The sequence below is a fragment of the Passer domesticus genome, chromosome 6 (genome assembly GCF_036417665.1).
Source record: "Passer domesticus isolate bPasDom1 chromosome 6, bPasDom1.hap1, whole genome shotgun sequence".
NCBI classification, from domain to species: domain Eukaryota; kingdom Metazoa; phylum Chordata; class Aves; order Passeriformes; family Passeridae; genus Passer; species Passer domesticus.
The window spans coordinates 55505655-55531366 of NC_087479.1; the positions used below are offsets into that span (position 1 = coordinate 55505655).

The 25712-nt window shown below is 43.1% G+C and overlaps 3 long non-coding RNA genes across 4 annotated transcripts in view; all 3 read left to right on the top strand.

Moving 5' to 3' along the window:
- Positions 1 to 5802: 5802 nt before the first annotated feature.
- On the top strand, positions 5803 to 14232 carry LOC135303794 (uncharacterized). Its single transcript, XR_010365174.1, has 3 exons — positions 5803 to 6582; positions 10382 to 10421; positions 11210 to 14232. It is a non-coding gene; the product is annotated as an uncharacterized LOC135303794 (long non-coding RNA).
- A 198-nt stretch (positions 14233 to 14430) lies between these two features.
- Positions 14431 to 25712, top strand: part of LOC135303793 (uncharacterized) — a 64872-nt gene continuing 53590 nt past the window's right edge. The window contains exons 1-2 of one of the 2 annotated variants that reach the window (XR_010365173.1): positions 14431 to 14670; positions 16229 to 16336. This is a non-coding gene — a long non-coding RNA (uncharacterized LOC135303793). The remainder of the gene's footprint in view (positions 14671 to 16228; positions 16337 to 25712) is intronic. The other variant, XR_010365172.1, reaches the window with a different exon arrangement.
- LOC135303795 (uncharacterized) lies at positions 20606 to 24041 on the top strand. Its single transcript, XR_010365175.1, has 3 exons — positions 20606 to 20687; positions 21396 to 21555; positions 23061 to 24041. It is a non-coding gene; the product is annotated as an uncharacterized LOC135303795 (long non-coding RNA).

A 25712-nucleotide genomic window follows, 5' to 3' on the forward strand; every position in this document is an offset into this window, starting at 1 on the left:
ATTTCTCATAAAAATGAAAGTAAAAGTCTCAGTTAATGGTAAAATTCATGGAGATGGGCTAGGGTGAGCTTTTGTGCTAACATGCAGCCCCTGTTTGATTTCACAAGCTCCAGCCTGCTGGAGACAGAACAGAGGGGAGCAGTTCTCACGCCGACTGGGATGCTTTTATTTCCTGTGCTCCTGGGCTCTTCCATCCTGCCAGGGATATCCAGGGGGAAGGGAACAGCAGAGAAAATGTGTCAGTGAAACCAAGCTGCCTGCAAAGCAGTGAGAGGAGACGGGGTGCTTTGAGATGCTCGCCCCTCTCAGAGGGACGCAGGAGATGCTGGAGTTTTGGGATGCTCACCCCTGTCACCTGAAACTCCTGACTGGAATTTTTCTGGAATAAAACCAGAGAGGTTGAAGGATGTTGACCTGACACAAAGGCACGTGGGCTCTTGGAAAGGCTGAGGCTTGCTGGACACAGCCCAAGAGGTCGTGGGCTGGGGCAGATGATGCTCGCAGAGCTGTCTGTATTCTAATCTGATGGCAAATCTCAGTGATGGCAAATCTCAGTCTCTCTCTGCAGACACTGAAAAGCAGCAGAGGTCTGAGAAGCCCAGGTGTCCTTCAGGCAAGTTTTCTGTGGAAGGAGCTGGGGGCCTGTGGATTTCCATCATGGACCATTTGTGCTGCTGCTCAGCACCTGGCTGCCTGCCTGTGAGGGCTTTGTGACAAGACCCTGAGCAAAGATCTAGCAGGTTTTTAATCAAATGTTTCCCTTGGCTTTAATATGCTGTACCCATCAGATTAGAGTGGCTCAGCAGAACTCCAGCCCTCCACACAGTGTCTCATTTATCCCTGTTCCTGCCATGTGCCCAGCTCAGCTCTGCTGACGTTGGTTCTGGTTGTGCAGTCCTGTTGTAGGGGTTTTTTTGGGTGGGGGAGTGCTGCAATTAGCCTGGTTGAAGCAACTAGGCCAAGGAACACTGAGCAGTAAAATAAAGTCTTGATGACATATTTGAACTCTTGGAGACCATGGGTTATCTGATCTGCAAGGTCACTGCTATTCTCTGGGAAGATTTTAAAGAATCTGCTCCTGTTTCAAGCTTAAAGGGCCCTCCTTGCATTGTAGAATGCAAATTCAGTTTTTCTTGAAGTATATGCAGTTGGTGAGTGTTTTAGACTATTTAGTACCTGTGTTTTTATTTCCTTTTCTTTTAACTGCTCATCAAAAGCAAACAGTATAGAATTAATTTTAATGAACAGAAGGAAAAAGTGACTCCAGTAAGGTTCCTTCTGCTACCAGAACTGAATGAAATGCAGAAAGGAAAATAACAATAATATGAAAATGAGAAACCTACAAAGAACTTTAAAAATTCCTTTTAATCACTTAAGCTGTCATCAGTAGCAGAAATAAGGAATTATATTTCAGACATGACTTATACCAGGCATGCTTTAAAAAGAAAAAGGCAAATTGATAGTGCCTGAAGAGTCTGTGCCTGGGAATAAAAAAGTGCAGAATTAGGCCCTTGGAAGCCAACTGCCTTTTCCACCATTCAGTCTGTAGAAGAAATGATGGCCCTTGATCTTTAGCAGCTCTAACAGATGGGCTTGGGGAAGCAGGAGGAAAATAACATCAGTGACAGTTTTGTGTTTCTGTATTTCTGAAAAGTCAAAATGTTAGAAGCTATTCTGTTACAAAGATTCATTATGGGTATGATTGGCTTAACAGTTTTCTGTAATACAGATCATAAAGTCCTGTCAGAACGGAATCAAATGCTAAAAACCTTGCATAATAACTTTCACAGACCATTAAGCTTTAAGGCTACAGCGTGGGAGTTTGTTACAAAGAGACCCTCTTACAGCAGCAGATACTTTAAGTGAGAGGTATTTCCCACCCCGGGCTTTATTTGCTGCCAAGTCTGATTTCTGGCTGTGTTTATGTTCCTATACGGGGGCTGGCTTAGCTTGGCAGTGGGGTTGCTGCAGTGGCACAAGGAGAGCTGTAGGAAGGGATTGGGCAGGCTGATATTTTCCTTTCATGGGAAGCTGGATATGTAAACTGCTGGCCATTTTATCCTTGCTGGCTGTGGCGAAGTATCCCCCCTCTGTTTCCCTCCTATTATAGTAACAGCATTATTCAGCAGGATGAAGTTCCTGGTGTCTTTCATGCCACTCTCTGTGCTTTTGGGAAGAAGGGTAATGCACTCCCTTGCCTCAGGGATTACGAAGTCAGTGTCCTTAAGGAACATGCAGTTTATCTACAAAGCAATGCGCTGCTTGTGCCATAAAAATCCCTTATCACCTGGTAGCAATATGGATTCAGATCCATTTGTTTGGCTCTCTGGAGGTATTGGAGTTTAAGGAAGGGATGCTGCCATTGTCTCCTTGGGCTGGTTTTACCCTGGTATAATTCCATGAAGCTCCTTCTGACTCGGGTGGGAAAGGATTCAGTGCATGGACTTGATGAAGTGATAGCAAAATGTGAGCTGGAGTCACTAGTGGGGAAAGTCTTTCATTTTGCATTGATAAAAAGTTTATGATTCATCATGGGCTTGATTACATTACCCTCTAATTAAGCTTGCAACTGCCAAAGAGTGGGGACTTTGGTGTGATTTTCCTTTGCTATCTTCTGATCGCTCTGCTGGTGTGATTTTATAGAACCATAGGATCATTTAGGCTGGAAAAATCATCAAGTCCAACTGTCAAAAAAGGTCTTGCAGTGATTTCTCCTTACTGTAAGACTTCCCAGGAATTTAAGTCATATTACTCCCTGCTGATGCTTCCACAGTTGGAACAACCTCAGTGGAAAGCAAAAATGTAGGTGAAAAAATGTGTTGGTTTGAAATCTTGGGATTTTCTTCCACAGAAAACTGCTGAGTCCAAGCACAGATCTACAGCCCAGGCAGCTGATCCTGGAAGTTTATGGTAAACTTCCTCACACAGGATCCCACTGCACCTCACAAACTCACCAAAAACACCACCTCAGACCGTGTGGATCAGGATAGCTTCATCCTGAGCCACAGGAGCCAGTTTCATCTCTGGTCAGACATGTCCTAGGACGATCAAGAGACTGAATGACACAGGGAGAATTTTAATTCTGAATGTAGGAACCAAAGGAAAGGCAGGTGCTGTGCTTCAGGAGGGCTCCCTCACAGGACTGCAGGGAGCCTCAGCTGCTTTTGTCCTGAGGAGGATTTGGTGCCTGGGCTCAGTTAGGAATGCCTATGGGACAGGGTGATGGAAAGGGAACAAACCCCCTGAGGACTGGGTGCCATCACAGTGCCTCAACCCACCTAAAAATCCAAACTTCACTCACTTTCACAAGTCATTCACTGCCTAGAGGGACAATCAGTCCCCAACCGGGATAGACTGAGACCTTTGATGGTATCAGCCTGAAGATAAGGAGGAGACCTGCCAAGACAGATGTTCGTTTCACTGCGTCTTGCAGGCAGCCCCTGAGACATCCACCCTTTTACAAGTCACAAAGCCACCCTAGGGAAAAGTCACTTGAAATTCATCCACTGGAAAGTGCAGGAGGGATCAGGCCCCAGGTCTGTTACCCTCTCTGAGTTCAGCATTTTGTAGGGCTCTTTCAGATGGTGCTGCCAAAATTTGATTCTTGCTCCAGCGGAGCTGGCTGGAAACACGGTCAGAAACAGGTCTCTTCTGCTCCAGTGCATCTTCTTAGCAGGAAAACCAGATTCTCAGCTCAGGCTGGATCGTCTTTCCCGCTCTTCTGACAGAACAGTGTTTAGAAACCCTCTCTGCCACCTTTGCTCCCATGCTGAGGGAGCCCAACCAGCTCAGGGCCCTGGCTCCATTCATGGTATAGTTATCTCATATGCCTGGCTCAGCTGATCAGGAGAAAGATGCAATTACACCCAGGTATGCAATTTTGGACTAGTTTAAATGATATCACGCAATCATAGTAACAATAACGATGATAATATCTTGTGCCATATGTGAGAAAAAATAGCTATTGTCTCAGAACAGAGCTGACAAGCAGCACAATGCAGTGTTATGTACTCAAGAGGGAGAATACAAGTTACTTCACTCATTTTCATCCCAGCCTAGGGCTTAAATCCGGGAGACAGAATCATCTGCATGAGAAATGTGGCATGAAGCATCAGGCTGGGCTGATAGGAGCTGCAGGCTCCCACACAGCCCACACCAGGATAGCACTATCAGATGGAAAGGGGTTATACACGAGGTGTAGCCTTGCAGCCTCAGCTGAGTATCTTTGCAATGGTTTCCCACATCACTTAACAGCTTGTTTAACCTAGAATGATTAACCAGCAGGCTCTACAAGAATTTCCCACAATCAGTAAAAATGCAGCAGAAGGCCTGAAGGACCACAGTGGAGGGCAAACACAATGACTGACAGTCAGTGCTTGCTCATGCCTCTCCTGAAAAGTACCCACAGCTATCTGGGTTCCAAAGTGCTGTAAATTAATTGCTAATATTTTAGTTTCAATCCTTTCCACATATATTGCAGTCAGGTTTAGGAAAAGCAGCAGAAATCTTGATCATTGAAGGCCTATCACGTGTATGGCAGAGCTTTGCAAAGCCACAGTTTTTTCTCAGGCTGCACAAATAATCAGTTATCTCTCTATGATTCTCAGAAAAAGACTTGATCATGAAGTGATTACAGTGAGATCTTTTACTTGAGTCTGAAAAGACTTCTATCAAACGTGACAGATAATGCCTTATCTGGTATGCCAACTTACTTTACATTAAGATCACCTGGAGAAAGACAGCATGTTGGTTTTATGATGCTTTTCACCTCCTTTTTGCCATACACCTTTGCCTATTTACTCCTTTGCAAAGTTTGGCTATTGGTAGTGGATATGCCAACCGTGCAAGCTACAAAGTTTCCCTCTGCTCTCAAAACCACAGGTTTCTGCTCATTCTAATTGCAAACTGCTTTCTTGATCATGAAAATTTTAAATTTCCATAAATAGCCATCCTGAAGTCTAAGTGAATGCTAAACAAAACTAAAAAAACAAACTGAGAGGAAGTACAACGTGCAGAAATAACCCAAATGCATAGCTGGTATTCTTTCAGGAGGTGCTGAGCACCCCTGAGACCTGCTTGCATTGATAAAGTTCAGCAGTGGAGGTGTAGAAGCATCCTACAATGCATCTTTAAAACAACCCCTGTCAAGCCTGCTTTCTTAGATCAAAGTCCAAAGCTTCACTCTATCAAGCCACAAAACTTTAGTCACAGAGATGCAGGAAGGAAGGGCTGGCAGATGAAGGTGACAGATAGTAGAAGTGCTTCTTAGATGAGAATTCTAGTTACTTAAATGCTGTTCAGCTTATATATTGCCTTTCCATAACTTAACTCCTGGAAACTCAAAAATATTATTCCACTCAGAGAGCTGGTGCAGGGTACGTCAGCAGTGATGTAATATTGACAGACAAATACAACCATTGTATTCACAAATGTTCTCCTTCCAGAGCAAAGAGCATTGTGGCAGCATGTACTTACTGCCAGCGTGCTAGACTGCAATGCAATCAATGCCTTGGATGCACTGGGAACACAAACAAAAATATATTAGCTAACAACCAAAATTGTGTTTATCTTGCTTGACAGGGCTCGCTCAATAGTGAGTCACTTTCTGATCTAATGGGGCTGCCAGCTTCAGTCACCCTTCTGAACCCTGTCTTTATCTGTCCAGAGCTGAGGGCCTCCCAAATGCCAGCACAGATCTCAACAGCAGCATCACCAGAGCCCAGGGCACGCCAGTATCCCAAAGATTTTTCCAGGAGCCTGGCTGGTTTTGCGGGCCACAGTCTGCTCCACCCACACCTGCATCTCTTTGGGACCCGCAGCTCTGACGGATCTATTTGTTTGTAATCAATGGGAATGTGCAGGAAAGTGTACCCCCCAGCATCGCTGCTTTGAGGATTAAAAGCGCCTCGCTTTCATAATGACAGTAATTAACTTGTTTGAAAATAGTTGTCAACTTAATGTTAAATAAGGAAGCTTTGCGCTGAGGTCATTCGGGTTCCAGGTGAAAACTATGGAAGACAAATATTCAAAGCAAGAATGGGCATGAATGTGATTGGGCTTGGTTCTGATCAAGTTTACATTTGTTTAAAGGCCCAGCCCAAAGCCTGTGAAAGTCATTTGGAATAAATCAGCTGGAGTCAATGGGATTACCCTACTGTCAGCCCGGTATGGCTGAGATCAAACCCCAGATCATTATCTTTTTGTGGTTTTCCTTTCCGCACACTGAGAGGGAGTCGGTGCGAAAAGCCATTGATTGTTTTGTAAAACATGCCTTGGATTCAGGGGGAGTCTGCCTGCCTGCAGGATATGGCCCATAAAGCCACCGGGATGGTGACGATTCCTCCCTCTGGATGTGCTGCCTCTGCTGGGCTTTGCTGCCAGAGGTAATCAGAGACTTAACATCAAAATGCAGCACGAAGGGATGAGTTAAACCACCACATTCTTCGGGGAAACGCTGATGGGTGACAGTTGTCTCTTGCCACCTCGGTCTCCTGCTCTTGCATCAGAACCAATTACTTAATTTCTCTTTTTGTGCACGACAGTGATGCATGGAGAACAAGTCTGTGGAAATACTGAATGCCGGTAAGTCGGGAGAAGGGAAGGATGCAAACCTGCAGTTTTCCCATGGCCTGAAAATGACTCCCTCCCTGGCTTAGGGCAGCCACAGGTATGCTGTTAATTTTCAGTCCTCTTGCCAAAAGGCTATAAAATGTCTTTTCATCTTATGTTACATAAGTATCCAACAAATAAGAAGACTGTTATTACAAAGGCAACCACACCGAAAAAAAGGTTTCATTTACTCTCAAAACCTTCTGATGTCTCTGTGGAACTTGTAGGTTGCTGAACACTGTTGGAGAGGAAAATCCAAATCCATTACTTTTCTTTTTTAAAGAAGTGAGTCTGATGCAACATCATAATTGGAATGCTGTGAGGAACCAACCGTGTGATAAATCTACTGTTAATCATGATGATAATTTGCTCTGGAAGATAATCAGCTTCTGTATTCTTTCAGCTTAACAGGCAGCATTCTGGAAAACAGTGCTAATGTCAAGCGCTCTCTGATTAAACATTTCAGTGATCCTTCTGAACTAGACAGAAAAGTTAGATGCATGTCAGGAGTGAAAACTGCAAGGGGCTAAGCACTTCTTAAGACACAAAACCACAACTGAGTCTGATGATGCTCAGGACTCAGAGAAAGTGCCCAGCAGCCACAGGGAAGGTCTTCAAAATCCTTATGCTTCTTGTCACCAAGGAAATAATTCTGCTTGGCTTCATTGGGTGCTGAATGGTTGCTTTGCACTTTGACCCAATTTTCTTCGGGATAATAAAGTGTGGTTTTGTGCCGGTAAGGCACAGGAGGATCCCTCTGTGGAGGTGATTCAGCACACATTCAACATACCATCCAGCAATTCAGGCATTCTTCCTGAAGTTTTTTAGTTGTGTTATACCCTTCTACATCTTCGCAAATTGATTAGCATCAGGTATATTTGAAATATGTCCTAAGTCTTTCAGGCAGTAAGGCATCCTCACCTGCTCATTTCACAGGGGAAAAAAAAAAAAAGCCCCAAACAATAGAAAGGTCCTTGTGCATGTTGACAACCTGCTTGTGAACCAATATTTTCACGAGCAATAGGCTTGGAGAGACAGGCCAATCAATGAATATGAACTGATTTACACTGAGCTAAAATTATATCCAGTATCCCGACTGAAGTTATTACAATTAGCTACATAAACACACAAGCTCAGGTAATTAATTTTGTAGTACTATGGTGCCTAGAGGTCACATCTGAGACTGAGAGACATCTATGCTAAGCACTGAAAATATATCCAGTAAGATACAATCCTGATTCTGAACAGCTTGCTGCTCATATAGACAAAAGGAACAAAGGACTGGGGACAGAAATCATTCTTTATTGCCTCTATGTCAGAAAATCTGGCCCAGAGAAATTGAATTGTCTTGCCCAACACTGTATAAGAATTATTTGGCAGGAATGAGAAGCAAATGGGGAACATCAGTATCCACTTCATGGATCTGCCCACCCTTTCTCCAGCAAAAACTCCTTTTGTTTTTTTTTTTTATCCAGGAGGCTGCTCAGGCATAAGACAGCTCTGGACTCTTGTTTCTTTACATTACATTACTACTCTTTTCAAGTGCAACAGGAGGTTTTGGTTTCTGAGGTCTTTGATGAGCCTGTGTCCTGTCCACTTCACCAGAGCGAAACACACCTCTGCTCCCTATTAAAATTATGTTTCTTCTGCAAAATTTCAAGGCGTCAAATGCACAAATCCATGAGCTCCCACATCTCTGCTGACTGCTTTCACTTGGTTCAAGAGCTCCTGCATACGCTTCCTTAAAACTGGGAGTCCAGCTTTGCCTCCTTTGTGTACACTTGGAAATCAGCTATGCCGAGAAATCTTGGCAAGTCTCACTGCAAGGGGAGCAAATGTGTTTTGTAAATTTTATAGTGGCATCTTCCAGTGTTACAGACCTTTAGCTTTTCTCCCTCTACTGTCTCTCAGCCTCGGTTCTTTCAAAATCAATGATAAAATGGTGATGGCTTTAATTTAATATAGAATTTCATCTTCTCCGGAAAAGCAGTGCACGGTTCTCAAAGTTTCTTTTCCCCCTTTTCTGCAGAGAACAAACCTGAGAAGAAAGCTGAAAATCTGAGGTTTCAAAAGTACTATTCCTTAACCTCAGATTTGTGTTCCAGACATTGATAGATTCATTTTGCAGTCAATCAATTATTGTTTGGGTCTGAGGAGGTTTGAAAAATTGTCTTGAAACAAATAGTCTATTCTTTTTGTAATCTTAACTATGGAGGTATTTGTAATGATTCTGTAATGAAGATTTCTGTTTCCAGCCGTTTAGCTATAAAATATGACTTTATGTGAATCATTGAGTCCATCTGGAACTTCAACAAGTCAATGTCCATGCCATCTTCCTGGCCATAAAATTATTTTCTGCCTCTTTGCCAGGCTGAAAGTTCTAGGAAAGGTCCAACTGACAAATTAGAGAACAGTGCATCAAACAATATTTTTTTCCCAGATAACCACATGTCTGAAACAAAATTTTCTTTGGGTAGCATGGATATATATTTGAATACGTGCTTATTTCCTGGTTTTGGAATATTTATCTACCTGAAATCCTGCAGCTGTAAGAACCATACTGTGAACTGAAGACAAAGATGGCCTCCTGGCTGAGAGAGTGAAGAAAAAAATAGTCCTCTGAAGCAAGAACGAGGTTTCCAACCATGGAAAAGCCTTTAGAGATACAAGTGAGGTTTTGATTCCTGGCCCCAGTGTCATCCATCTTGGAAACCCTTCCAGTTTTATTCTTTCAAACAGGTCAGTGAGAGCGAGGTGGGAAACTGCAGTTTCAAAACAGGCACCGCTGCAGTGTTTTCAGCAAAACAGTGCTTGATTTCAAAGGGAAATCTAATACTGGTCCTGGATCCCTTGCAAATTCCTTCAGGTCCCAACACCTCTGCCTGTGCCAGTGGTGAGGTGCTCAGAGCTGGAGCACGCAGCTGCCCCGCGAGTTGTGCATGGCCATGATAGCCCTAAACCCAGGGTGCCATTGCAAAGAGGAGTCCTCAGCCATGAATGAGAGATACTTTCCATTTTCAGCCCCCTGTCATATGAATGGAAATTATGCAACTTGCTCAGGCTGGTGCAGCTTGGGGCTGTGCGTTTGAACAGGAACACAGGAGCTGTTTTCTGCTTCCTGTGTTTGAAAGCAGTGCAAACACGATCTGGGCCTTCTTCAGTGCTACTCGCTGAGACACTCTTTCTTTAGGAAAGCAATTCAGGAAGAACAACAAAGAATTCTCCCTTGTAGAAAAGGTTGTGGTTGCCTTGCCAGCTCTCAAAATTAAAACTATGTTCCAGTCAAAAATGCCTATTCAGGCTGACATCAAAGAGAAAAATGCGAGCAGGTCAGGGAGTTTAATTTCCATGGCACTCACATTTGTGATTCACATGTCAGGCGCAGTAATGACTTACATGCCCATTGGCAATAATGGAGCAGAGGGCCAGCACAAAGGGACACAAAGGGAAAGGATCCCGAGGTAGCAGTGACAGGAAGGAGCCCCTTGAAGTCGGGTGGTGTCACTCGGAGCACGGGCTGCTGGTCCCTCTCACAGCCACGTTTCCATCAATGACAACCTTGTGGAGCCCCCTGGCCTGGGTCGAGGCTTTGGGAATGCTGCTCATGGGGGGCCTGGTGCCAGAGGGCTCCTTTTCATTGTCAAGAGACCAGGTCCTTTTAAATGCCCTGAACATAGTGGGTGAATCCCAAAAATCTGGGTCTCAGGGCATATTTCCTGAATTCTTTGAGATGTGGTCTAATACCAACTTTGTAACTTCTCAAAATCTCCAGTCCAGGTGAAGGGCTATGTCATGAGATTTGAAAGCAGGAGGTAAGTAAACTTTTTAACACTGTCTGTATATTCTCCTACTACTCCTTATTTGCTTTTCTCATGGGACGATCCAAGTAGGCATTACACACTGTTGATAAATAGATTTTCAGCCCATTCCATTTAACCATTACTGCATTTCCATATCAAAGATTTTACACTTGGCATGCCTGAACCTATTTTATTTGTAATCTATTCCCAAATGAGGAGTTTGGAATGTTTTTTTCATTATGTGTTTCATCTACAACGTACTGCCCTCATGTTATTTTTTAAGATGAGATCTTATATGCTACCTCAAGTCATTGTACAACTCATTGGCTCTTATTTATTCTGGCCTCCTAATCTAACACCATTTCTGTGTTGAAACTTGTTGCTATTTTTTTTCCAAGGATACACCATAGGATATTAAGCATGTGCTCTATATCAAAGTGCAAATATAAACTAGTTGATAGTCTCTAGTCACACCCTGGATAGGTGTGGCATTTGGGAATTTTTCACTTGCTGGCTGGAGATCAGAATGTGCTTAACATGGCTCCACACACAGAATTTTGGTTGGGAGAGAACTGGTGGGGCTTTTTGGGGTTTGGGTTTTGGTTTTCGGGTGGTGCTTTTTAAATTTTTTTTTTTTGTGTATGTTGTTTGAAGAGTTGGGAGCTAAATAGTTGTACTGTTTCCAGAAACAGATTTTTACATGTTTGGCTATATTTAGAGCTGCAGTTGGGAAATTTGAGGGTATGATAACCCAGTGCCTCACTGTCTTTCTTTTTCTCTACCACTTTGTGATGGACAAGCTTGATTCTATTGTCAGCCTAAGGCATGGTGCAGGGCTGCACCACTCCAAGAGAAACTCCAAGGAGGAAGTATGACTCAGAGAGCTGCAATTCCTTCCACAGTTCCTCCTTGTTCCAGCCAGGGAAGTAAGTTACTTTGGTGTGAGCTGCTAGACTAAAGCTTGCTTCTCCCCTGGTGCTCACAAGCCTCAGCTTGCAGGACAGAAAGAAGAGGGATAAAAAAGGCCTTGTGCCTGGATGAGGTGCCACCAGCCTGGGAAATGGTGGCACCACTTGAGCCCCCCTTGGGGTTTCACTGTGGGCAATCACCTGCCAGCCTCTCACATTTAACAGAAAGAGCAAACCACCCACCTTTTTATACTTAGAGACTGGCAGAGAATTTGCAGGCAATCATTTTCTTACATTATCATTTTCAAAACAAAAACACTAACTGGGGCATTCCTGGTGAAAACGTTCAAAATCAGTATTTCCTCACTGGCAATGCAACTCTGAGGCCTGAGGACATCCACTGATGTAGGATCTGCTTGCAAATGGTGACTCCTCTACCTGCCTGACATTCTCTCAGCATCAACATGCTCTGGAGAAGAACATAAAATAATAATAACAACAAATCATGAAATTCACAGCCTATTTTTGAATATGCTTTTTTCATGGAGGGCAGAAATGCTGTACTATGGAGAGATCTTCAACTGAGCACTATTTTAAAAGAATTTTTAATGTGGCAGTAAAATACTGTGGTAACTGAGACAGTGTCAACTGAGAGCACAGACTAAATACTGCAAGATAAAAGGGGCCAGGAAAACAAGACAGAAATTTATCCATATGTGCAACAGCTAGATGATCCAGTTAGGAATAAGACCTTGTTATTAAACCCTCTAGGATTACCAGGGATAAGTTTTCAGGAAGTATTTTGCAGTTAAAAAAAACCAAAACCAAACCAAAACCAACAACAAAAAAACAACTAAGCAAAACCAGGAGCAAGAATGGACTTCAGAAAACAGATCTGGCCCTCATGTGGTGTTCAGCAGCACAGATACACACACTCACACTTCCTGCCTGAGTTATATCAGTTTCAAAAATAGCCTGTGAAAGAAGATTCAGGCTATTGGAGCAACTTCTGCTTTCAGCAAAGTGGACTGAAACATGGAGCTGAATTTATACCTCCATGTGTGATTTGAGGTACCCACATGTATAAAGCTCATCCTTCTGCTGTGAGCTCTGAATGGCATCAGTGCTAATTCACCTGGGTACCTGACAGATATCTCCAGAGAAATATAGAAAGAGAAACACCACTCACTTAACTGGTCTTTATTCCTACACCAAAAATAAATGATGTAAAGGAAGCCTGCAGTTCAAACGTGCAAAAGTTGCTTTTGTTGTGCATCATTTTATTCAGGTATTTTAAACAGGCTTAGTTAAAATAATCAGTTGAGCTTTTCTGACAACTTTGTAAGAAAGCCTTGTGTGGCTAATTCTTAAATATCATCAGACAGCAGGCTAATTGTGTCCTGGTGCACATTGTTGCCCCAGGTTGCAGATAACTTCCTGTGCTGAAGCGATGACCTGAGAGCGATATCCTCGTAGACAAGGAAATATCATCTTCCAGTGCTGCTGGGTCTTAGACTAATCTGTGAGAACCCCCTTCAGCTGTCTGCCTGTGCTTAGCCAAGTTATTAGGCACATTCAGGATGCATTAAACCTTTTAAACTACTGGGTGGGTTTGAGGTCACACAGCCAGCTGATTTAGTCATACCTCTGGTGCTAACAAAAACAGAATATACTGGACCTGCCTGGACTGTTGCCTGTATGGGTATGTAATAAATGTTCTTGAATGTGTTTAATCATACAGATATGCAACAGGCACCTTACCACCTTCTGTAGTATCTATCCTGTTTTCAGTGCTTAGCCATAGCATTTTGACAGGGGATAATACCTTGGAAGAGCAAACATTCACATTTCTGAACATGTACTCAATGAAAAATATGGCAACAGAACCATTAGTGGACCAAGGAATGTACCATTTTGAACAGAAGTAAATTAAAAATAATTCCATTAAGTCAAGTCAGGGCAGAACTTACTCTCCCTGATAAGTAACATAATAAAATTGGCTGGATGATTCACTGTGAATGGTTTAGTGAAAATATTATCTGTTTTGTATACCCTTCCTTTTTCTTTTCTCCATATTCCTCTTTCTCTTCCTCATCCCTTTTTTAGCCTTTTCTACCTTGTGATGCCACACAGAGAAGAGCTAAGACCCAGAGTAAGGCAGAGTGATAAAGATAAAAACAAGCCACTGCTGGAAGTGCAGGAGCTGGTGAAATACCAATAATCCATGTTGATATCTGACATGGCTAACAAAGGAAAGGCTCATTCCTTGTATTGTCTGGGTTCCTGAGAGTGCCCCTTGCCTGCTCCGTTGCACAATATAGCCCGGATAAAATGCAGCTGCAAGAGGGAAAAGGTGACACTGATCCTGCTCTAAACAGGAGTCGATACTGTGCTCATCACTGCAGTGCCTGAAAGCAGGACACACTATTGCTGCTGCAGGACAAAGTTCATGGAATATCAAGTGTTGATAGTCTGTGCTCAGAGTCTGTAAATGTACGTACAAATGGGTCACATCCACAGCTGGCATCTGTCTGGCTCCAGATCTGGTCCAGTAAGTTTCTAAAGAGTAGTTCACGACAGACCATTGAAAACTTCCAAAGGAAGTCCCAGGGCACATGACAGAAATGGCCAAGTGGGACAGCACAGTAGAAGAAATCCTGTGGGTTCATTTCTTTAAAGCATAGAAGTCATTAATCATTTCTATTCCTTTCCATTTGAAACAGCTGCCTGCCTGTATTTGCTAAGTAACTGCTTTCTAACCACACAGCAACTAAGTTGTGGGCCCCAGAATGCTCATGCTTCCAGATATTAATAAACAATTTCCCTCCTTCACTGTGTCAATGAAAGCACGTCAACATTCTTAGCATCTGGTTTTGGTAGGGAAATAAAACGCTGATGGTTCCACACTTGATGAATTCCTTCCCCCCCCAAAAAATCTTCTCAAGTGAGCCTCCAGAAGCTCAAAAGCTTGGCGTGAAAAATCTCAGCGGCCTTCTCCCTGTCACCTGCCATGCAGGACGTCGCTCGTTACCGAATTAAGAAAACGCTCTCTCCTGCCTGCCCATCCTCTTGCGGAGGCGAGCGGCGTGTCCCAGGTGAGCCCGCTCCCGGCAGAGCTCCGCTGCCATCCCGGCGGGCGGCTGCAATCAGCGGAGTGCCAGCCAGCAGGTGGAGACGCACGAAAGCAATCCCAGCGCACGGACAGCCTGCCCTGGGATTCCCAAAGCCCCGAGAGCCACGGAACACCGCCGCTGCCTCCATGGAAAAGTTCGGAACTAAACGTCTTGGAATGCTGACGGGACGTGTGACGGAGCAGCCGCGGCTGAGGAGCGTCCAGCGCCTTTCATGTCTCAGTGAGTCGCGCAGGGAGGGAGGGAGGGATGCTGGGGGCTGCCTCTGGCCTGACCTGGGCTCATTCAGCTCCTTCAAGAGCTCAGAGCTGTCAGCATCAGCTGTGCTGAGGGATGCAGGCAGCCGCATTCCCTGCCCGCCGCATTCCCTGCCCGCCTGGGCTGCGCAGCCTCGGGGCTCCGCTGGCCCCAGAGCCCCGAAGGCATTCCCAGCCCTCGGCTGCAAAGGGCAGCCTGGGACGGTGTGGAAACAGCTCCGCTTCCCCCGTTCCTCCCGCGACTCCTCCCACCCAGCGTTTCCTCTCCCGGAGTGGGAGCACCATTGGGGTGGCTGTTTCTGAAATGTCCCTGCCAAGGTCGGGAAGTGCGGAGGGGTGCGGGAGTGTGAGGAGCGAGAAAAGCAGCTTGGATGTTAGCGATATTGGAAGATATTTACATGAGTTTGGCAGCAAATCCGGGGATAATTCTGTGTCGTCTTCAAGCCAGTGGTTAAGTTTCTAGCTCTAATCCCCCTAGAAATGATAAGAAACTGCAGTGCTGGGTCTGCAGAATACCTGATGTGAACTGACTGACTTCAGTGGAAATAGGCACACAATGGGAGCCAAGCCTAAATGCCATGCCACAGAATGCTGGCAAGCCCTTCCCTTGCACCAAAAATGATTGCTCAGGCTGTGAAAGACAAATTTTAAGTGACAGCACATGTCAGCATCCACATGCAGGTAGGGAAAGAGGGAAGGAGACGGTGTAAAATTAGGAGAGTCCTGAAAATTGCAAAAATCACCTGCAAACATTTTGAGAGAATTCAGTGTTTGAACACAGGATGTTCTGTCAAGTTATGTTCATTGTGGAGGCAGCTGAAAATACGGTGTCTCGTTTTACAGCTCCAGACTCCCCAAACTCTATCGTTTGTGGTAAGTTTATTGGAGTTTGTTATTTTTCCTTTAAATGAGAAAGGCTCTTCAAATCTTGAAAATCCAGTTTCGGTGTTCCAAAGGAAATGTGTCTTGCAGCGTTTCCATCCTCTTGGATTCTTCTCCCCCTCCACACTGCCTCTTGCACTCTTGTCTTTGGAGAGCAGAGTTTAACATGCTGCTGAGGAGATAGCCTGCATGCAAAGTCCCTCAAACATAAACACACTTCAGGAACAGATTCACCCCAGTGTGCTGCCAAATGTGCAAAAAACATTCCATCTGCACCCTTATCAACTGGTCAATAGCTGGGATGTTGAATGGACATTCCTGAAAGTGAAGATTATGAAAACATACGTTACTGCTCAGCAGCGATTCCCCAGCTCCCAGCTCTCTCTGCCCAAGAGCAGCTGAGCTCAGAGTGGCTCAGGCTGGGGACTTTGAGAATGCTGTGCAGGAATTTGTCACACTGAGCTGCAAAACCCTCTTCAGGTGGCTTCTCTGGTGGTTAAGAAGCCCTGTGTTCATTCAACTCTGGTATTATTCTGCATTTGCTGTCCTTTTAAAAGTTTGTTATGTCTTACTTTATAAATTATACATAATTATAAGAGGTGGTTTTTTTTTTTTAAACCTGTCTCTGATTTTCCATTCAGGTTTGCAGCACTGAGATGAAATCAATGACTTCTGGGCTGTCACCCCAACAGAAAAATCAGAGGCCATGTAAGCCAGCTTGTCACACACCCTGCCTGATGATAAGGCAAGTTATCACCATTATTCTTTGACCTATTTTTTGGCTTGTAAATGACTGGGTGTAAATTCCCAGCCAGAGACTGAAGATATTGTTTACTGATCTATTGTATAGGATTGCCTTGAAAGAGCTAGCATTTGTCTTAGGTGACTCATAGATTGCTCTGATGATGGATGTGTGCTTTGGTTTGCTCTTAGTGCATCTCTCTTTCTCTCTGTATGCATATATGTCCATAAATATAATATATATACACAAAAGAATTGGTTTGCTTTCATGACATACCCTTTAGACATACCCTTTGATTTCTGTGGGGGATTGACCACTATTAGTCAAGCAAAAGCTACTGAGGCAGACAGAAAGAAACTACCAAAATTATTTGAAATAGAGGACAGTTTATTATTTAGGGCAATGGGATAAGGGTGCAGGAGAGGGGAAATTAAAGTGCTGAATCATGTGGACTTGCTTAGTATGTAGTTGGTAAATTGTTTAATCTACGTGGTGACTCAGTTCCTTGTTTATGACAGGAGGACAAAGCTTAACAGCCTTGTTAATAGAATAAAATCTATTAATCCATATGAATGAATATGGACTGTGGACATGAAGGTGATGGCAACTTATTCAGAGCTTACCCAGTTTATCCCTCCCAGCCAGACCTTGCTACTGGATATAATTTTGGATCCTGCCTTAAACAATATTCTGTTGACAATCTCCTAAAATGTTGATCTCTGTGGTACCTGTTCAAACTGGAATTAGGTCCTCATTGGGTTGTGAGAGAAGACAATGAAATTAAACTAAAGATGTAACTCCAAATATACATTTTTTTTTGGCAAAACACCAAAGGGGTTGTCCCAGAACAAAATAGAGGAGTGTTTGCACCAAATACATTAATGAAGGAATACAATTTTTTGAAGGATCAGTTTGAAAGCTATTTTGGAAGAACCTAAATTTATTATACAAGTACTGTTCAGCTGCAGGCTATGGGTCCTTAAGATCTACTTCCAGAGAGCATCAGGTGCTATTTAACATGAAATAAGGGTTTTCTCTCAATCTGAAGTTCAATTGCCTGTGTTTTCTCTATCCCACTCTTAGTTTCCTGAGTCACAAGGATGTATCTTGTACCTGCATATTAATGGCAACATTTGGTTTCTGTTACAAACCCCTCTTCCCACAAGTACGTGGTGCTGTCGTGTAGAACGCACATTCCCATAATAATTTCATATGTTTTCTGTCTTAAAAATAAAGTTTATATAATGAAAATACAATATAATTATACACATGGGAGTTCTGGTTTGGAAGAGGTTCAGCAGAATTCTTTGATAAAACAAGCCCCCGACCACAAAAGCTGCATGCAGTGATTTGACAGTCAAACATGTATAATCACTTACTCTAAATTAAAGGCAGTGTCACCATGGTAAGAGCAGCACACTGAAATTCCTTCTGTCACTTTTGGCCAGCAAGTGGCAAATACTGTAAACCTAACCAAAATGCATCCTTGAATAAACTTTAAGGAACTTTTTTTAAAAGGTACTTGGGGTGGTAGGTTATATAAGGAAAAGGGAGTGCAAAATATCTTTTTATACAGGGTTATTTTATGATACTAATTGACGTCTCATCAGCCTGGTCCTCTTTTATTTTTTCTTTTTTGCTTTGCACCAATTTCTAGTATCCAGAAAAGGACAATTTTTTTTCAGAGAAAAAAAAAATCTCATTAGGCAGAACAGAGATGTCAAAATCTGGGAAGTTCAACACCCTAGGGTTTAGGTGAGATTTGCAATTTGGGGTTCCTGCCAACATCTCTCCCCAAAACACACAAACCCTTTTTCACTCCACCAAAACTGCCCCTTTGAGCAGAAAGTTCATGAGCAAGATGCTCCATGGGTACAGAATTTTGCAGTTCCACTGACAGCAGCAGGATGATGCTGATTTGCACCAGATATGGATCTGGTTCGCAGCATGTCTCAGTCTGAATTCACAAAGTGTGGAGTAATGTGAAACAAGGAAGTGACTTTTGTGAAAAGCATTTTGGAAAGGAAAACCAAAAATGATGGATGTACCACTGGGGCAGAGGGAGTGGAGCCTGCCTCAAAGAAGACCTTGTAGAGCTGCCAACCTTGCCACAAAATGGGCTGCTGCCCTCAGAGAGGAGGGGGAGGTTTCCCCGGGACAAATGCAGCCACACCAAGCACCCTAATAACCACTTTGTAGATATTTTTATGTACCGGCACATCAAAACCAGACAGAACTTCCAAAACATTTGAATTTGACCCATCACTGATTAATGGAAGGAGGAGAAGGAGAATGGGTGGGAAGAATAGTCATTGTGAACTGCCATAACACTGGGCAGCCAGCCATGCTATTCAACAAATGAGACAATACATTAAAAAACAAAACTCTGTTTTCAGGGGCCTTCTATATATATCAAGAGCTTGATTCACAGACCACTGAAGTTAATGGGAATCTTTCCTGTGACTTTAACCAGCTACTGGCCCTGCTGTTACAAAAGAGGAATTAATATGAGTTTGCACTTACTCAGTGTCTCAATTAGAAAATTGCAAGGTTGAATAAAACATCAGTAGTTAGTTGCTAATTGAATCTAATTAGTCATCATGCACACTCATTTTGCCCACCTGTCTGTAGTGTATTTTACTATTGGAACTATTAGCACAAACCAATAGCAGAGAAAAGATTTTTAAAAAGAAAAAAAATGCACATGATGACAAGAAAAATAGTCAATAATTTGGTTCCACCTGACATTTAAAGCTCTGCAAACATAATTAGTCGGGGGTTTGAGGGGGGAAGTCTGAATTTCAACTATTGGATACCTTTTTGTAGCTTCTTTCTTTTTCTTTCCCTCTGGAAGCAATTAGCTCAATCATATCACAAACCTTATGTCTTCAGCTATGCAAGTGACCATATTGCCATTCCAGTTAAATGTGCAGCAGTCCTTTGTGAGGAACAGGATTGTTCATTTCCATAGGAGTTTAGGATGGGTAAAGTAAATCATCTCTTCCTGGTCCAACTATGCAAATGGAAAAGGTGACCCTTCTCCTTTTGCCATGACTTTGTTGGAGGTCCTGCCTCCACCAGTCTGCAGGCAGAGAGGGCAGTATGAAACTTTCCAAATTACTTAGCTGTGCAAAGTTAAATTCTCAGTCTAATTAGGGGAATTAATTTCCCCTTGGAGCTGTAACAAATTTTACCCAGGTTAGCTCATCAGGAAAGACCGAGCTGTGAGGGTACCTGTGACAACTCACTGTTTTCATAGGCAAAGGGGCATTCACCAGGGAAATGGAAAACAATTCCTCATGCCCACTTAAAGGTATTTCCTCCAGGATGTTCTTGGACAAAATTTCTGTAAATACACAAGACAGTCATTAGATCCTCAGACCTGTTAAGCAAAGCTCTCTTGATCGAGCTTAAAGTGTGCATGAAACTCAACAGTTTTCCAGGTAATCTTAACCATGCACTTCCATTTTGCCAAGGGCTTCCCTGGTATGGCTGGAGTATATCCCACAGTATTTCTCTCTGACTTTGGGAATTTGAGGCTGCAACTACACTGATTCCACCAGATCAGCACAAATACTTGTGTTTTCTTCACCAATCACTTATTTTCTCTCTTATATTTGTGACCTCATGAATAGAAAATCAATATTTAGTGTCACAAAGGATCAGGACTAGGGACATTTGTGTAGCAGAACTTTGTCAGTGAGCCAGGCACAACTCAACTGAAATGATGTTCTGTGTTTCCGCAGTACAGGAAATGCTTGTATCACTTTTCCCCTTCCTCTCATATGTAAATGCAAGCATATTTAATATCCTGGACACTTCCACTTGGTGATGTTGGCAGAAAGTGACACTGCTGACCTGAAGTGATCGCTTGGCACTGGGAAATCAAATGGCAGCAGCAACTTAAGGTGGCACTGAAGTTACTGTAAATATTGCCATTCGTTCCATGACAATATGTGCCAGTAAAGAAAAAAAGAGTTTTCCTCATCATACTTCTTGTAAATGTCACAAGGATTATGTCTGTGTTTCATCTAAGAATTTCCAGCTTCAGCAATTTCAGTGTAGAAGACTGGAACAGTTCATATCCATTGAATTCTACACTTATGTACACCTGAAATACCGCAGATGTAGATGCTGCCGCTTTTCACTCTTCATGGCAGAAAGGTTTTTTCTTTTATTTTCTGTCTTTCTGAGAGGATTTTTTCCTCTCCTTTTTTTTTTTTTTTTTTTTAATTGGAGAAGAAATGTTTAATCTGTTTAATCTCCTTGTTTAGGGCCAGGGCCAGCAGTAGTTCCTCATCGATAAGCCAGTGCAGAGGTCCTCACTATATCCAGATGACAGTTTTTCTCTTACTCAGGTAAAGGTCTCAGCATGTACTGAAGTTTAAATACAAACTTTAGCTCAAATTGGGGTACTTTCCAAAGAAAAATCCTAATTTGCTCCTGCTAAAAATTTTTGGGAAAAAACGTAAGGAGAAGCTCAGATAACTGCTGGGAAAAGTAGATCCCTGGAGAAAGGCAAACAAGCTGGCTCCCTGTAGACACTGCCTGGGTCAAAGGGAGAAGGTGAGTCACTGGCTTCTGCTTACATTTTTTCTTTCATCTTATTGATAGCAGGAATATGAGTCCAGTTCTCCAAGGTTTTCTGTCTGAATTCCTCTCTTTGCTGGCCTGCCTTCCCAAGACCAGTCCATTTCCTCTCTTTTACCTTACACTGCAGCTTTCAGTTTTGCTTGTTGAAGAGGCTTGAGCTGACTCTGTGCAGAGGTAATGGCTGCTTGAAGGAAGAGATAAATGTTCATTTATAAAAGCATTTTGGCACATGAGTAGGTAAAAGGGTTCCAGCTACACTGCAGGAAAACAGGCATCTTCATTCTTCCTGTTTTTCGGTAAAGTCCTTGAAATAAATGATTTGATATTTGGAAAATAAAGAGGTGCCTACATCTCTGTTTCAAGGATGCCTGGATGGGAATGCTGGTCAACTTCCTTGAAAGTGCAGAAGTTTCATGATTGTCTTATATAATTTGGCTTTGTAATTGCTGATAATGGTCAGGGTTTCCACGCAGGAGGAGATGCTCAAGGCACCAGCAGGACTGTGGCTGACTGCCTGGTGCCAAAGGCAGGCCCTTCAAACCCAGCACGGTTCCACGATGATGTTCCAGCAGGATCTCTGTGGCTTCTCCTGGGAACGATGTGGGGCTGTTGGATGTGGAGCCACTGGTGGAGGTGAGACAAGCTGCTGATCCTGAGCAACCCCACACACACCCACTGCACACCCAGCCAGACTGAACCTCCAGTCCTCAGCCTCCTCCATCTGCTCTGTCCATCCCTTTTGACTTATCTCTTTTTTAAAGGCAGCGATTATGCGCAAATCAAATGAGTCTGTTTCTTTAGGTCCATTAATTATTACATTCCATTTACATTTTCTGTTTACTTTTTCCCTTCTCTATGGAAGCTATTGAAGGTCTGACGATTCAGAATGCTCTGGGAACACTATGTGGCTTTCCTTCTTGTTTGCCCATTGTAACGGAGCTCATTTTTCAGTGGAGGTTTCCCATTATTTCCAGGAAAAATGTGGTCAAACCCATGTACTCCCAAACCTTTTGATCTCCTGAATCCTCTTCATATCCCAGATAAAAAAGTCAGTGATTAAGACAGAGTTCCTAAAAGGACACATAGTCAGGTTTCCCTTTGACCAAAATGGTTTCCCAGTGAATCAAACCTTTCTCAGCTCAGGGGGGGCCCGACAATAGACCCTGAAAAGATGGATAGAGCAATTGTCCTGCTTAGTGATCCACGAAAGGAAAGGGGTCCTTAGTGAAGGGAGACCTACAGTAAGTCTGACCTGACACTGCAGGAGTAAGACAATGAAAGGTCAAGGAGACTAACGAGAGGGAAAATGCAGACAATGGGTGCCACAGCCAGCACACAGCTCCTGCCACGCAGACTATTGGGCAGCAGCCTTAACTGCCTCAGACATGTGAAGGGCAACTGAAGCGGAAAGAACTTGAAGTTTCCTTCTTAAGAATTGTGGCCCAGCATCTCCAGGATTTACCCAGGCCTCACAGAGAGGTCAAAGTGATGCAGCTAGGCCTGAGGTGAATGGAAAATAAAGATTATTTAACTGGGGAGGAGAAAAATATAGATGTATTTTAGACTGAACAAAAAGGGCAACTACTTGACAGTTGGGATCTGCAACAAGTTCCCAAGGCATTTTGTGGGAGGAACCCCACAAAAGAAAAGAAAGCTTTTGCCTAATTATTTGAAAAAAGCCCCAATAACTCAATATTGATATATGTGGGACTTGCAACCATCATATTTTTCTTCTGCATGAACAAAAGATCCATAGTTTACAGTATCTGGGGCTCAAATGAATTTCCTTCAAGCACCCAGCAATTGTTTCTTTCTGTGTGTGAAAGAATCCTGGTCCTTGTCATCCGTCTGGAGACAAAAGAAGTCTCTATGGCTTCTGCAGGCATCCCTGTCCTCAAAGGCATCTCCATTATTCCTTCTTTTAGCTGGGCTTTACCCTCCTGAAACAGCCCCTTCCTCCTTAAGACAGACCTAAGTGCTACTTTTGAATGTGTACACCAACAAGACAGTCTTTAGTTAACAAATACCATTTTAAAAGCTTCATCAGAGGACTCAGAAACAAAGTCTACCTCAGTTATATTTGTCATAATAGCTTAATTTTTTTTTTCCATTCTAAACCACGTTTTTCATCTTTTCAGCAACCAGATCTTTTGACAGCAGACACGAGCATTGAGGTTTGTCAGTTATCATGTCTGCGGCAGGAACTGACAGGTGGAATAGACATTTTCTTACCCACAAAAGCAAAACAAAGTGGTATTTTGATATTTGACAGATTCAGGTAAGACAACTTGCTCTTCTTCGGAACCTTGCACAAAAATTGCACTTTCCCAACATTGCTAAAATCAGATATAGCTGTAGAGAGAAGGAATTGGGATGGTGGTGTTGGTTAGAGGATGGCACATGGAAGTACACCTGGACTTAATTCCCAGGTGAATTTCTGGCTTGTTGTGTGATCCCAGACAAAGCCCTAGAGCTCCTTCTGACTCATCTTCTCTGCCTGGAAATCAAATCCAGTTTCTTAAGGAACTTTTTGGATGTTGGGTTAGAGATACAGCAGATTATTTCTTTCACGTATGCATTCTATTCTGTTATCAAAAGAAGTGAAAATTTAAGAAGCATGTGTTGGGCTGAGGAATTTCAACTGGCATTAGGCAACTAATGAAAATTACAATTGAAGAATAAAATACTTTTCCTTATTCTGAGATGATGGCTGAATCAAGCAAAAATTCTTTTAAAAGCCATCTCAATTGGAAACTATTAGGTAATTTCTTTGGAGAGTGGAGAAGGGGGTAGATGATATTCCTTCTACAATTACCCAGCCTTCTGTAATTGAAATGATCTCTCTGCATTCCAGTGATGACCCCAGCCATGGATGAAAGGTGATTTTCCCATCTGACCTCTTGTTTTAAGTTTCCACCTGTGTAACTCTGCATTGTGGTTATTAACTCTCTAGGGCCTGTAGGTGAGCACAACACTGAGAGAAAATGAAAGATGGAGCTCTCCTTTAAGGAGTTTAAGGAGAGTTATTCCCAGAGTTAACTCCATTTGTGCTGGAAGGAATTCCTCTGGAGATCAAATTCTAAAGTGGTGAATGCTTACAAAACCTGTGGGGTTACAAAAACCCAGCCTGGGAGGGAGGGATGTATTTCAGATAATTTGTCTGAAGAAAGAGAAATGGTTGCCCATGAATGTATGGTTGGGCCAAGCCAGCCTGGTCTGGGGCTCCTCAGGGCTTGGGGCTGGGCAGAAACACCATCAGCTGACCCCTTGCTCTGAAGGCAGCACCTGAACCAGGTGTGAAACCCAAGCAGATCCCTCATGGGCAGGCACTGGTGTCAGGCTCTGTCCCCAGGCACTCCCCCCTGGGCCTGGCAGAGCATTTTCCATCAGGTGGAGCTGCTCCATCCAGCCTTTTCCTGGTTGCTCAGCACGAGGGCCAGGACCCAAATTTTAACTGCCACACATACTGCAAGTGTGATTCATGCCTCCAAACACGAGGGAGGTGCATAACTAAGATCCAATGAATCATGTTGTGGAAGTGCCTGGTTTTTTCCAGTGACTTTAGCTCTAATAGAGGAATGAAGACCAGCTGAAGCATGGTGGAACTGCTCCCAGAGCACATGCCTGTTATCTCAATTTTCCAGATTATGTTTAGACACCTCATGAGATCTGGAAGGGGGTGGTGACTCTTCAAATAATTCTGCTGGCCAGGTGTGTTTTTGTATTAAAAAGATAAGTGATGTCACACAGATGCATTTGACCTGTAAAAAACAAATCTGGGCTCCTTCTCTGTAGGTTATAATGACTCCTGTGAAGCTCCTTTCTGATTATTACAGGTTTTTTGTTGAGTTTAATTAGCCATTAAAATAATTTCCTGATGTTTATAGCTTATTTTCCCTCACTAGGACATTTTAAATCAAGATGATATCTTTTTCCAAAATATATGCTCCAAATCAAACAGGGATTGATTCCAGGGGACTCAGGAGGCTGGTGCACTCACACCCATCCCTTGCAGCCTTCTCACTTCCAAGCAGGTAATGGGAATCACTGTGGTTTTTCCATGCAGGATGCTGGGGTGAAGGAACAGGGTGGGATGAAGTGGGAGGCTCAATTGCCCCCAGACTGGCTGGATCACAATTCCTTTAGGGGTTTATGTCAAGGAATGTTGTCAAACGTTTGCCAGAAGCTCAGAAATCCTTAAAATTAATGTACCAGAATACTCTTTCTTCATTAAATGTTCATTTTTCTTATTTCCAAATTCTTCCAAGGCATATCGTGCATGAAATGAAAACTCTTTAATATATTCCAAAAACTTGGTTTCATTTCTCACCAGGAAAGATTTTTTTTTGGTTAATCAAAGGGGAACTTTGCTACCTGGAGCCCCACTTGTAACATTTAAACCCAGCTGGATCTGAGGATACTGAACATTTTGCTGCATTAAGTCAAAAATTTGGGCCAGAAACTGCAATCAGTCTGCTCTAGACTGATTGTGAGCAGTGTGAGTGTCAGTGTGAGTGCCATATCTAGGTCAGCTACAAAAATCAGGTAATTTTTACAGGAGATGTATTCTCTCAGAATATGTTATGATTTATTTGCAGGGCTTCCACAAGGCCATACTCCAAGCATTTAGTGAAATAATGTGCAAATCTAATTGTGTTTCATCCAAAAAGGAGGAAGCAATGGCAGCCAACTGAACTGACTTTGCAGCTCCGTTCTGGTGTATAAGGAAACAAAGAATGCAAGTTTCCCTCTAACTGAACACAGCTACAGTAATTGCTTCAATAACACAA